This window comes from Dipteris shenzhenensis, chromosome 31 (assembly GCF_047967505.1).
Source record: "Dipteris shenzhenensis isolate YYH24624 ecotype China chromosome 31, Dip_SZ_1.0, whole genome shotgun sequence".
NCBI classification, from domain to species: domain Eukaryota; kingdom Viridiplantae; phylum Streptophyta; class Polypodiopsida; order Gleicheniales; family Dipteridaceae; genus Dipteris; species Dipteris shenzhenensis.
The window spans coordinates 18,472,585-18,485,053 of record NC_141626.1 but is presented as its reverse complement, the minus strand read 5'-3'; positions in this window follow the sequence as shown (position 1 = coordinate 18,485,053).

Genomic DNA, 12,469 nt, shown 5'->3' with positions numbered 1-12,469 from the left:
CCCATGCCCACTCCTTCATTCCCCCCCATCTACCCAATCGCAACACCTCCTCCTTTTGTAATGCACAATGTGCTTCGCTCGAGGCACTAGCCAAATAGAACACCCAAAAAGCCTCACTCGCCCTACTCAAAATCTCTAAACAATGCTATCTTTTTGTTTTTTGGCTAATTAGGCCCCCGATACCTTTTCCTTTGCTTTTGGTCAAGACTCAAGTTGGCCATAGGGAGTCTCTCATCCTGACCCTGACCAAAAACAACCTAAGGGATATGAGTTGGATAACTCAACATCGGGACCCCCTAGTAAGTAGGTACCTCTTGGTAGTCTAGTCCCGCATGAGAAATGGGTTGTGACCAGGCTATTTGAAGCGCAGGCCGAGGTTAGGTTGCCCACTTATCAGCCAATTTTTGTAATCAGGTCTTTTTTTACTGGGCTGACCACCCTGCTTAATATAAACAACTTTTTGGGGGGGGGGAAAGGTTGGCCATGTCAAAAGGTAGGTTAGTGTTCACTTTTGTGTTAGTTCTTAATGGGCATTAAAGGCTGCCTTTCTTTAGTATTACCTCAACTACTCTTGCTTTCATTAAAGCCATAGTGGTTTTGCCACCTTCTTAACATTATGGGGGATAGGGGGAACTTAAGCAAGGCCAAATTGGAGTGCGGCTCTCCCTTGCTGGCTATTTATTAGAAGTTTTTATAAGCTCCTACTAAACTAAGAGTACTATCAAACTTATAACTATTCGTTTGATTAACAATGTAATCCAACCTTTGGACTGTGATATCCAAGCATCCTTGCTCAAATTAGCATTGTTTTCTCTCATCATGACATCACAAAACCATATACCCTAGAGAGACTTCAAAAGCAAATGTGTGCACTATACTATTTGACAACTCTCACACATCTACCTTACAAGCTTATGACATCAGACACTAGGGTCTTCCCATTCATTTGTTGAGGGTTTTGCAAGGGGTCATCCATGCATCGCATGTACAAACTCACAAAACACGTGTTCACCATCTTGGTTGAATGTGGAACGCATGGACAACGTATTGATGGCAAGGACAATGCTATTTGGGTGAACACCAACCTTATGGAGGGCATTCCATGTTTTCATGAAATGGAGCTAGTAGGATTATCATCCTTGATTGATTGATGAGCTCTACATTATGACACATTGTGATGGACCTTCCACAAGGGTGGTGCCTATACCACATATGGTTACAAGACGTGGTGACCCTTTTTTGCTACTTACTATGTCTTTTTTAATCACATTCTACACTAAATAAACCACCAAGAGAAGGAATCTTACTCCTCACCCCTTTATCAAATTTATGGAATCGTACTTTTCGTGTTATCGCCATCGATATGTTTTGTCAATCCTCCTTTGATTTTTGTATGTTAATATGCCATGCATTGTATACACATGAGAAAAGGTCACTTGCTAAATATTTACATCTCACCTTGAAATATAATGAACTCTCAACAAACACAAGTTAGAGCCCATGAAATTCTCAATACACCCTTCCCTATAAGACTTATACCCAGAAAGCCATTTTTTCCCACTCACTCGTAAGCAAATTGTATGTGAGCCCCCTTGTGAATAACATCCATACTAGCCACCAAGTTGTTAAATCTTAGTCAAGAGGGACAAATTAGAGTCATCATAGTTGTTTTCCATCCATATACACATCCACTCTCTTTACTTAGCACCTACTATACGGCTATACAACCCCACTTATGACTATAGGCCCCTCATAAAAGTCCTCTCCACAAAGCCCCCATGAAGTGTTTTAGGATTCCCCGCCGCCCTTTGCCATGGGTAGCCAAGCTTTGTGGACCCTTGATGGGGACATCATGATTGGATGCTACTTGATTCTATAAATTTTCAATTGGCTTAGATAAAGAAATTATTCATCTCCATCAAATGAGTATATAATAATGTTGGTACAACTTCTATCATTTCTAACGAATCCAATATGGATTGCTTTTATAGAGTTAATTGTCCATCCCTATCATGTAAGTATTCAATTTGTCAACAATACCATTGGCATTGTCATTGTTGACAAGGAGATGTATGGGTGATAGCATGTTAGCCAATGTTTGGAAGCAATATGCTATTTATACCCCAAGGGGTCTTGTTGGTGCATCAACCTCAAACAAGGTACATAGCAACTCCTCTTTATACAAAAGGGTAGACAAGTGAAAATTTATTGCTTATGTTGCTTTATAATCATTACTAGGTAGCATTTACCACCAAATAAAGATGCATGCATGCAATTTTTTATGTTCGTAGGACTTAAACTTCACATGCTTGCGACACTATGCTATTTATCACCCTCAAGGGGTCTTGTTTGTGCATCAACCTCAAACAAGGTATCTGGGAGCTCATCTTTATACAAAAGGGTAGAGAAACAAAATTTGTTGCTTGTGCTACTTTTTAATCATTATTAATTCTCATTCACCACCAAAATAAGATGCATGCATTCAAATTTTTATGTTTGAACGACTTGAATTTCAATAAAGGTCACAAGTAACACGCAAAGATAATATGATGCTTGAAAAACAACATTGAGGTGATAATGAAAATAGCTTTAAGAATTAGAATCTGATTTGTGGAGCCAATTGGTCTTATTTTGGATAAAATATGTCGATCTACAACTATCAATGCAGTAAGATATAATATTTGATTAAGACATGAGAGCTGTTGTATGTGTAATTAAGGAACACATTTAATAGAATGCTCTACATGATACAATAATTTGAACAAGATAGCCAAGAATGTGAGTGCAAGAATAAGGACATCTCATGGGAGGCAAAGCACAATTGTAGGGCAAAAGCATGTTTTTCCTATTATGCTATCTTATTATAGTCCTTTCCTTTCTTCTCTCTCTCTCTCTAGGACATTCAATTGAGCTCATACTTTATCCTTAATCAAGTCCAATACCTTTTAGTCACTCTCCTTGGTCTTGATATCTTCTAATCCACTTCTCCTTAAGATCTTCCAATCGAATCTCCTTGAGATCAGTAAGAGGAAAATTTTTATCATCTTTAAATAGTACATTTTAAAGTTAACTTCAACTAGGACATAGGAGGATCACTCCATTGTCACTTTGACAAAAAGTCTAGGCCAAACCAAAAAGTAATATTAATATTGTGGGTTACAGCTTTAGTGTGTTATAAATATCCAATTTGCATGCTATAAAAATAGTTTATAGCATGCAATTTGCCTGCTATAAGAATATTAATGTTATGGGTTACAACTTTAGTGTGTTATAAACATCCAATTTGCCTGCTATAAAAATTAATATTTTCATTACATTTCTTCAAGATTTGACATTTGTTGACAAAATCCATTTTCCTTGACTTTAAATCATGTGCCACAAAAAATGCAATATTTTTATTGCTTGTTGGGGCTAGCTCTCCAAACTTTGACATTAAACAACAAATACAACTTTTAATAATATTATTAAATGTTGTATAGTGAGAAGAACACTATAGACAATTACATTTTATAGTTTGACATTCTTGAACATCTTTCATTTAATGCATACCTTGTTTCTAGAGGGATCTTCATTGAGGTTCATTGCTTGCTTGAAGAATATCTCAATAGAGAAATGATATCCTTCTGAATGCTGGGTAATTTGCAATGAAAGGAATGTGATGCCTTAATTATGGTGCAACGTGAATTAATTTCATGTATCTTTGGTTCAGGTGACACACAAATAAAACATCACACCAAGCTTATGGTCACACTTCACCAAGGGTCAATTCTCAACTTGGTAAATGTCACAACTTAGATGTATTCCAAGCCCAAGCAAATATAAGCAATATCATGTACATCAATGCACATTGCAAAGACACTTCTCCTTATGCATCAATTTTTAAAATCAAAATATTGTCAAGATGAAAATCCAATTTGGGATTTACGCTCTTAAGTCTTGATTGACTAGTAACATGCACAACGTTCGAATTCACTTCCAACCTACATGATAACATTTTGATTGAAAGTAGAGAGCTACACATATAGCATTCTCAACCAATCCACATAGCTTGATTGAAATTCGAACTTGTTTTATAGCATGATAAAAGTTGCATAGCCCAATCAAGTTGTGAAATCCTTTAACACCATAGCTCATTCAAGGTATCATCTTGATTAACATATTCCGAAGTCTTGATTGAGGATTAGCCTTGCACAAGGTTTGAATTCACCTCTAGCCTACATGATACCATTTATTTGAGAGTACATAGTTACATATCTAGCATCTCAATCAATCCACATAGCTTGATTGAAAGTTAAACTTGTTTTATAGCATGATTGAAGTCACTAGCCTACTCAAGTTGTGAAATCATTTAAGGTACAATAGCCAATAAGGTACCATCTTGGTTAACATAGTTTGATTTGACATCACAGTTGAAAAAAGTAAAGAAATTGGATAGATGTCATACGTTTGGAAGCCTAGCAGCACAATATTTCATACCTATTTGAATTTTTATTGTAAGCACAAAAATATAGTCAAAGATCAATTTTCAATTGTGCATCAAACTTGCATAAAATGGGACACTTTATACATTAGGTACCAACTTGATTTCATCATATTTTTTCATGTTTTATTTGCTTATACCCTTTAGATGAATACATGTGCATACACACACACCCCCCCCATGCATCCATGCATGAATCACACATGGATTTATATATATATGCATGCATGCATGCATGCATACATACATACATACATACATGCATGTTGCATGCATGCATACCTACCTACCTATATACGTATGTACGTATGTATATACATACATATATATGTATGTATGCATACATGTGTGTGCATACACATGACACATGTGTGTGCATGTGTGTGTGCATGTGCGTGTGAGTGTGCGTGTGCGTGTGCATGTGCATCTTCATGTGCATGTGCATGTGCGTGTGTGTGTGTGCGTGCGTGCGTGCATGTGTATGTGTGTGTGTGTGTGTGTGAGAGAGAGAGAGAGAGAGAGAGAGAGAGAGAGAGAGAGAGAGAGAGAGAGAGAGAGAGAGAACACTGGATATAACCCTAGAGAGAGAGAGAGAACACTGGATATAACCCTATAAAAGAAGTTGCAAAGATGGACACAACTTTGAGCTTCCTAGCTTTAGATTTGAACTTGCACAACATCATGTATACAAAAGTTTCATAATAGCATCTCATATTTTAAAACAAAGGTTTATCTAGAATGAGATAAACAATTATGTGCATCTAAAATTGTTGATGTACGTTCTAAGAATCAACCATGAGCTTCATTCACAAGCAATTTTAAGTAAGGTTGAAGCAATGCCAATGTCACAGTTCACTAGAGTCCACTTAACAATTGGAGACTCAATTACATTACTGGTACACTCTTGAGAATGCATTTGTAGAAACCTCACAAGGGTTAAACTATTAACAACATTCAAATAGAAGGATGGCTTTGTTATTTCATTACTATTTAACTTTAATAAGTAGATGAAGTCATGAAAGATGATGGAGGGCAAAATGGGCAACATACATGCATCCATAGATACTGCAATAGCATTTATCATCAAAACACCTGATCATTGCCACGGGATAGAATGTATTTCTTATTTTGCAATGCTTGCAATGAGGACCATAAACATGTCAAAGGTGATTGCATTTCTTCATCCACAACATTAGACCTGCTAGCATGCCATTTTCCCTTTTAGTATTTTCAACCATTTTATGCCTCCTTGGACTTGTTTTGTGGGCACCAAGAAATCCAATTTGGTGACGTATATGCCAAAGGATTGCAAACCATAGTCACCACTTTTTGCTTAAAAATTTACATCTCTTGCACTAGATTGTGGAATTTCATGGCTCTTTCTCAAGTCTTGAATATGCTACACAATTATATCCCTGTCTGTGCACCTGTCCCTCTCCCAACTATATTGCTTCAATTATTTAAATTCTTTTCTCTAGTAAGTCTTGAATGTGTTACACAATTATATTTTGTTGTCATCCCATATGTGCACCTGACCTTTTCCCAAGCATACTACTTCTATATTTAAATCCTTTTCCCCCTCCATCCTCCTTCCCTCTCTCTGTACTTAGTTTTTCCTCTCCTTGCCTCTATTTCTTTATCCTTTGTGCATGCACTTTAATTTGTATTCTGTATAACCAGAGTGCCTAATTAGTCATCAGAGTGAGTCCTTGCCTATCTACTTCACAAGCTAGCTAGTCTAAGACCGTATATTCTTGGTTCATTTTCCTTAGAATAAGATATCATATGGTATGATGCAAATATGTCATGGCTTGAAAGAGAACCAAAGAGAGGCAGATAGGTAAGTCGGCAAACCTAGTCAAGGTACAAGGGGGAGGTTGAAGAGGGGAAAAAGCAATGGTACAATAACCAAATGGCAACAAAGGAAACAGTTTGAACATTTGAAAAGGGAGACACAAGTCCAACAAAACATATTCTTGTAGAGAAACATGCCTCAAACATAGCAATTGTATGCATTCAAGATTGCCATTAGAGCAAAAAAACTCAAACTATGGTGTCAAAACTACTAGTAGCAAGCAACAACAAAACCTTTGAATGACTACCAAGATCACATCTTCAAAACCTTTACCATGCATCCAAAGATTTATTGGGTTACACTTCTCAGGAGGTGCATGCCCAACAAAATATACTATGTAATTGAGAGATTGAAAGGGGTGCATATGCTAGCTACAAAGATGGTGACTTCAGCTATGGGTTTTTTCATGACACAAACACAAAGTGGTTTGGGTGCACAACATCAAATATGTCTTCCATGAAAAGTAAAAACATGACTCCAAACTTGATTTAAGAAGCCTATGAGTGTCAATTGAATCCAAGAAAAGGAAAGACCAGCTAAGTCACAAATTCATCACTACAATGAAAATTTTCTAGCGCAATAACACGAGAGTTTCTCCAAACAATAAAGACATATGCATGCTACAGATCTGGGAGCCAAGTAGTATGACAAGAACATCATACACATGATTTTAACACAAGATAAATGAGTACACAATTTGAGCTCTCTCCTTTTTAAAAAAAATATGATGTTGCTTTGTTTTCATTTTGGAATCATTGTGAATTGGGAATTGAGAAGTAATCTTAATCGAGTCAATATTCTTTTGTAACATAGCTAGGCTGGTGGTTCCAACAATAAGTGTATAGGTATCAACAACCTTATTGGCCCTTTCTAGCCAGCATGGTAACAACCCCTAGGCTAGTTCCCAAATGTGCCTAGCTCAATGCTTGTAAAGCTAAGTGTCCAAGCAATCTACCCAACTTATTGGCCATCCTAAGCTCAGTGGTTGGAACAACAAGCTAACTAGACAACAAATCTATGTAGCTTATTGGCTATTCAAGCAGCTTGATGGTTGAAACAACATGCTTGTTGGTCTCATCTAGCCAACTTGATGTTCTAGGAACCAACCCATTGGTCCCACCAATAAGCTTGATGATCAAGTAACATAGTCTAAAATCCTTATTTTTCTCCAAGGCAGCTAGCTTAAATTAAACCACTAGGCTAGTTCATATTACTAATTGAAATGATTCATATAATACAAACCTTTTAATTCTACGTAGATAAAATTTAATTAGTAGGAATGAGAAAGTTGTACTAACCCAAACCCTCTGGACTAGCTACAATAAACTATATTGCTTTAGAACTAGCCAAGAGCCTCATACTATTGTAAACTAGTTAGCTTGCAAAACTAACTACCAAATTTTATAATTTATATCCTAAAATGTACTAGTTCTATATACATTACAAAAATCTATAGACTTTGGCCAATACTATATCCTCATTGCATAATAACAAGATTTAGCAACATACTTTACAGTTCTGAAAACTGTCAATGGTATAATTGACCCAAAGTCCATGGCAAGGTGAATCATATTATTCCTAAATTTTGACTATCAAATCCAATTTACACTAGAAAAAAATGAATATTTGCACTTGAATCCGATTTTCATAGAAATGATCACAATATTTGTTGCAAGGCCAATTATGGGTAGCTTAGCTGGCTTACTGCCATGATCTAATTATCTTGTAGTATGTATGCAGGAGTCATGCATCATCTTTGATTTGAGGACCTTAATTGGGGAGCTACTTTTTGCCCTACTTTTTAGTAGAAGAGGACTCGAAATGTCATTTTTAATTGCCTTTGCTAACCATTTTCTCCCTCGGATAGAACTTGGAGAGCCACCTATTATTGCCTTTGCCATTGATTTTCTCTTGTTGTGGATAATTTTAGTAGGTAGGGACAACTTCTTTATCCATGCAGACAATAAAAATTGAGAGAATCTAGCATTTTATGTTGTACACACACCTAAGCAAAAAAAATGCTAATGGTGGCCACACTAGGGCCATTAGATCATGCACTCATCTATGATCTGGCCATTGAATTACATGTATGGAGTACCCTATCACATTTCAGGAGTATAATATTTGGATGGGCATCCTACAATGAGAAACAATTTCTCACCTTGCTCACTAGCAAGCTATTCAGTGAACTTGAGGATGTAGATATTCTCTTTTATGGTCTCTGCCATGTGCTGAATAAGTGTTCTATAGATTTTATATTGCTTAGCTTTCCCATTGATGAGAGAGGAACCACCCTAGTTCAGAATCTCTTGCTGGATGACCAATGTGCATTATGGGCTTGTAGTTGCAACAAATTCAAGATAGTGGCTGGCTCTAGCAGTTATATGTCCTATGGCAGGTAAGGTTAACTATTTTATGTCTTCTATTCCCATTCTTATGGTAGAATCTTGATGGTTTTCTGGGTCTTTGGTATAAGTGATAACAAGCTGGACATTCTCACTCCTCCTCTTCCTTTTTCTCTATACTTACTCTCTTTACACAAAACCCCCCCCCCCCCATTCCTTGCATTAATTCCTCCCCCAATCTCCCCCGTCTTTCCTTACATTAATCTCTTCCCCCCTTTTTTCCCTTCCTTTTTCCATTTTATCAACTAATCCTTTACTCTAACTATACCCCAATTACACCTCTCCATAATGCCCTCCCTAACCTACTCGATAACTATACCTTCGCAAGTTAACCCAACTAGTCTCTCTAACCTACCCCCCCTTGTCGCTTCTCCTCGACTGCTCATCTTTACTCATGACTATCTTTTCATTCCCCTTACCAGACCTTTCATTTTCCTCCTCCACCGACATCACCAAAACTGACTGCTCTCCAATTTATTCTCCCCTTCTTTGCTTCCTACCTAGCTCCCCTCCTTTGCCTAGCGCTATGCCCCTATGCTACCATTGCTACTGCTTGATAGCTACTATCTACTACTACTCATCGCTCTCAGGTGCGCTATCGCTACCCACTACTATTTATCTCTAACCCGTCCACTACCTACTATTATCAATGTGTTCCTAAACATTTCTCTGCCCTACCTACCAACTGCTCATTTCTCTCCATCACGCTACCCACAGCTCTCTACATGATCCCGATCAAAGTTCACTCTACCTCTCCTACCGGCTCCTAACATATACCTCTCCTCAATTTCCCACTAGTCTTGTCTACTCTTCCTCCCTTTGCCACCTTCATCAGCTCTCTCCACCGTTGCCACCTCACCTCATGGTTTCTTAGGTATATAATTCTTCCTCTTCCTCCACGTATTCATGTCCATGCAAATTCCCTTCCTTTCCTTCCTCCACGTGGCTTTTTAATATTTCTCCCATTTTCCCCATTCACACCTCCCTAACTCTTTAAATCCTAAACCTCCCCTTTATTCTTTTATAACTCTCTTAATAGCTTATTCTACTTGTCCTCCCCCCCCATACATGTTTTACCCTCACCTCCCCCCCCTGCGCCTCCCTCTCAAAACCTTTTTTAAAGCTATTTTTTATGCAATTTCTCTCCCCCATGACCCTTATTTCTACCTATTCTTCTTTCACTACATACTATTTGTTTTTATTAGCCTCTCCATTGTGACTTGTCATCCTTCTTACCTTTTTTTTACTACATTTTACCAACCCATAAGTTTTTTTTTCCAAAATATTTTAAAGAATCTTTTTCACCTAAAAAACTTGTTGCCCTTCTTACTTCTTTTTGACTTGTCGCCCTTCTTACCTCTCTTTGACTACATTTTAAGAATCCATATTTTTTTTCCATAATATTTTAAAGAATCCTTTTTACCTAAAAGCCTTTTTCAGCTACCTTCACCTAACTTTTTCTTACATTTCGTCTTTATAGTGCTCTTTAAAATTTCTATTAATAAGATCTATTTTATCCTCTCTAATCCCTTTTTCTATAAATTCTATTTGTCTAAAATTTTCATACCCTCCCCTATGAGCTTACAACTAAAAATGGAATTTCTCTTTCATGAAACTTCTTTTAATCCATTACTCCTTTACCCACCCTTATCCTCGTTACCTTATATATATATCTCAAAACCTCCCTCCATCAAATTCCCCCTTTCCCTCACTCTTTCTACTCACACCCTCTTCTTGCAATGGTCCAAATTTTCACTCTCTGTAATCCTAAAACTCACTCGTGTTCACTCCATTCTACTTAACACTCATATGGTTACAAGTATTAATCTTTCTTGTTGGATGGTGATAGGTATGCAGACTCCCCTCTTCAATAAAGTGATTCTTGCTATGACCTATCAAAGCAAAACTTTTTTGCACAATTATGCATTCTACAAACTTTTTGCAATTTGCCCACCGCTTGATTTTTTAGTAGGGTTTCACCTACATGTTGGAAAGTTTTTCATTAAATAACTTCATGGTGTGTTGACTTCTTTTGGAACATCTTGAAGATGATGACTCAAACATTGAGTTTTGCCATAGTGTACCTCTTGCTAAAGATATATTAATTTCATTTGATTTGTAATTAGATTTGATATTTTAATATCAATAAACAAGTGGAGCTCTGCGTTGTAGTCCCACAATAAAAGGTTCTTGTTCTAACCTATCTTTTTTGTGGATGGATTATGCAGGTGAGTGGAGCTCCTTCAATATTTTATGCATAATAGTAAAATCTTTTTAAATATGTTGGTCCTTAGCTTCTTGTGTGAAATGCATTATGCAAATGAGTGGAGCTCCTTCAGTACCTTATGCATTATAGTAAAATATTTTCAAATATGTTGATCCTTAGCTTCTTATGTGAAATGCATTTTGCCATCTAAAATGTCATGTCTTTGATACTTTACATTTTTCTCTTGTCTGTGCAAGTGAAAGAAAGTCTATCAAATTAGTCTTGCAAAACACACACACACACACACACACACACACACACACACACACACACACACACACACACACACACACACACACACACACACACACATGCATGCATGCATGCATACATACATACATACATACATATATATATATATATATATATATATATATAGAGAGAGAGAGAGAGAGAGAGAGAGAGAGAAATCAAACTTTGTGATTTGGCACATAAATATTAATCTCTTTCCAACTTATTGATTGAAAGAGGCCTTTCCTGCATTCAAAATATTTAAAATAATTAATGGATCAATTGATAAATATTGAATAATTTATTTCCCTTAACTCCTAAGCCAACGTTAGGGTTGACTTCCAAAGGTAATGTTAGGTTAACCTACAAAACACAACTTTAAGTTTGACTTGTAGTTGGCTTTGGTGTCAAAGGAGTTCCATCATACCTCTTACCCTATTATATCCCCTCCCTCCTAGCTCCTACCCTACCTACCTCTCTCTCCCCTTGCCCCCCGTTACCTCCCCCTCTCTCCTTCACCTCCTCCTCCCCCACCCCCACTTACCTCTCTCCTAAAACCCCCACCCTCCTCCCGAACCCCTACTTACCTCTCCCCTATCCCCCACCTCGTGTTACCTCTCTCCTAAAACTCCAACCCTCCTTATCTCTCTCCTAAGACCTCCCTCCCCTCCCCTCTTACCTAACTCCTTTCCCTCTCCCTTGGCATCTCGTTTCCTCTTAGCCCTCTCCTTTAAAAAAACCCACTAATAAATACCTCTCTCCTAAACCCTCTGCCCCCCTCCCCCTCTTACCTCTCTCTGGAACCTTCCCCACCCCTCCTCCTTACCTCTCTCTAAAGGGCCCCCATCCCCCTCCACTTATCTCTCTCCTAACCCCCCCCACCTTATGTCTCTCCTAAACCCTCCCCTGCTGCTCCCCCTCTTACCCTTTCCTCATGCAAGGCTAAATTAGGAATGGAACCATGATCTCTCCATGGGCAAAAGACTTCATTACAGCTAGGCTATCAAATCTTCTTGTAACTTCAAGGTGAAATATAAGGTTAAATATAAGGCTATTAAACATTCTTGTAACTATAAGGTGAAATATAGGAATTAAGTTTAAAAACTTGCTTTTTTTCAAAAGGGCATAACTTTTAAGGATTTATTGAAAGGTGTAAAAAGAAAACTTGTTTCATTTTTTGTGTTTTATCTCTTTATCAAGAAATATTCAAAAGAGAATCTCCCATCCAGTGG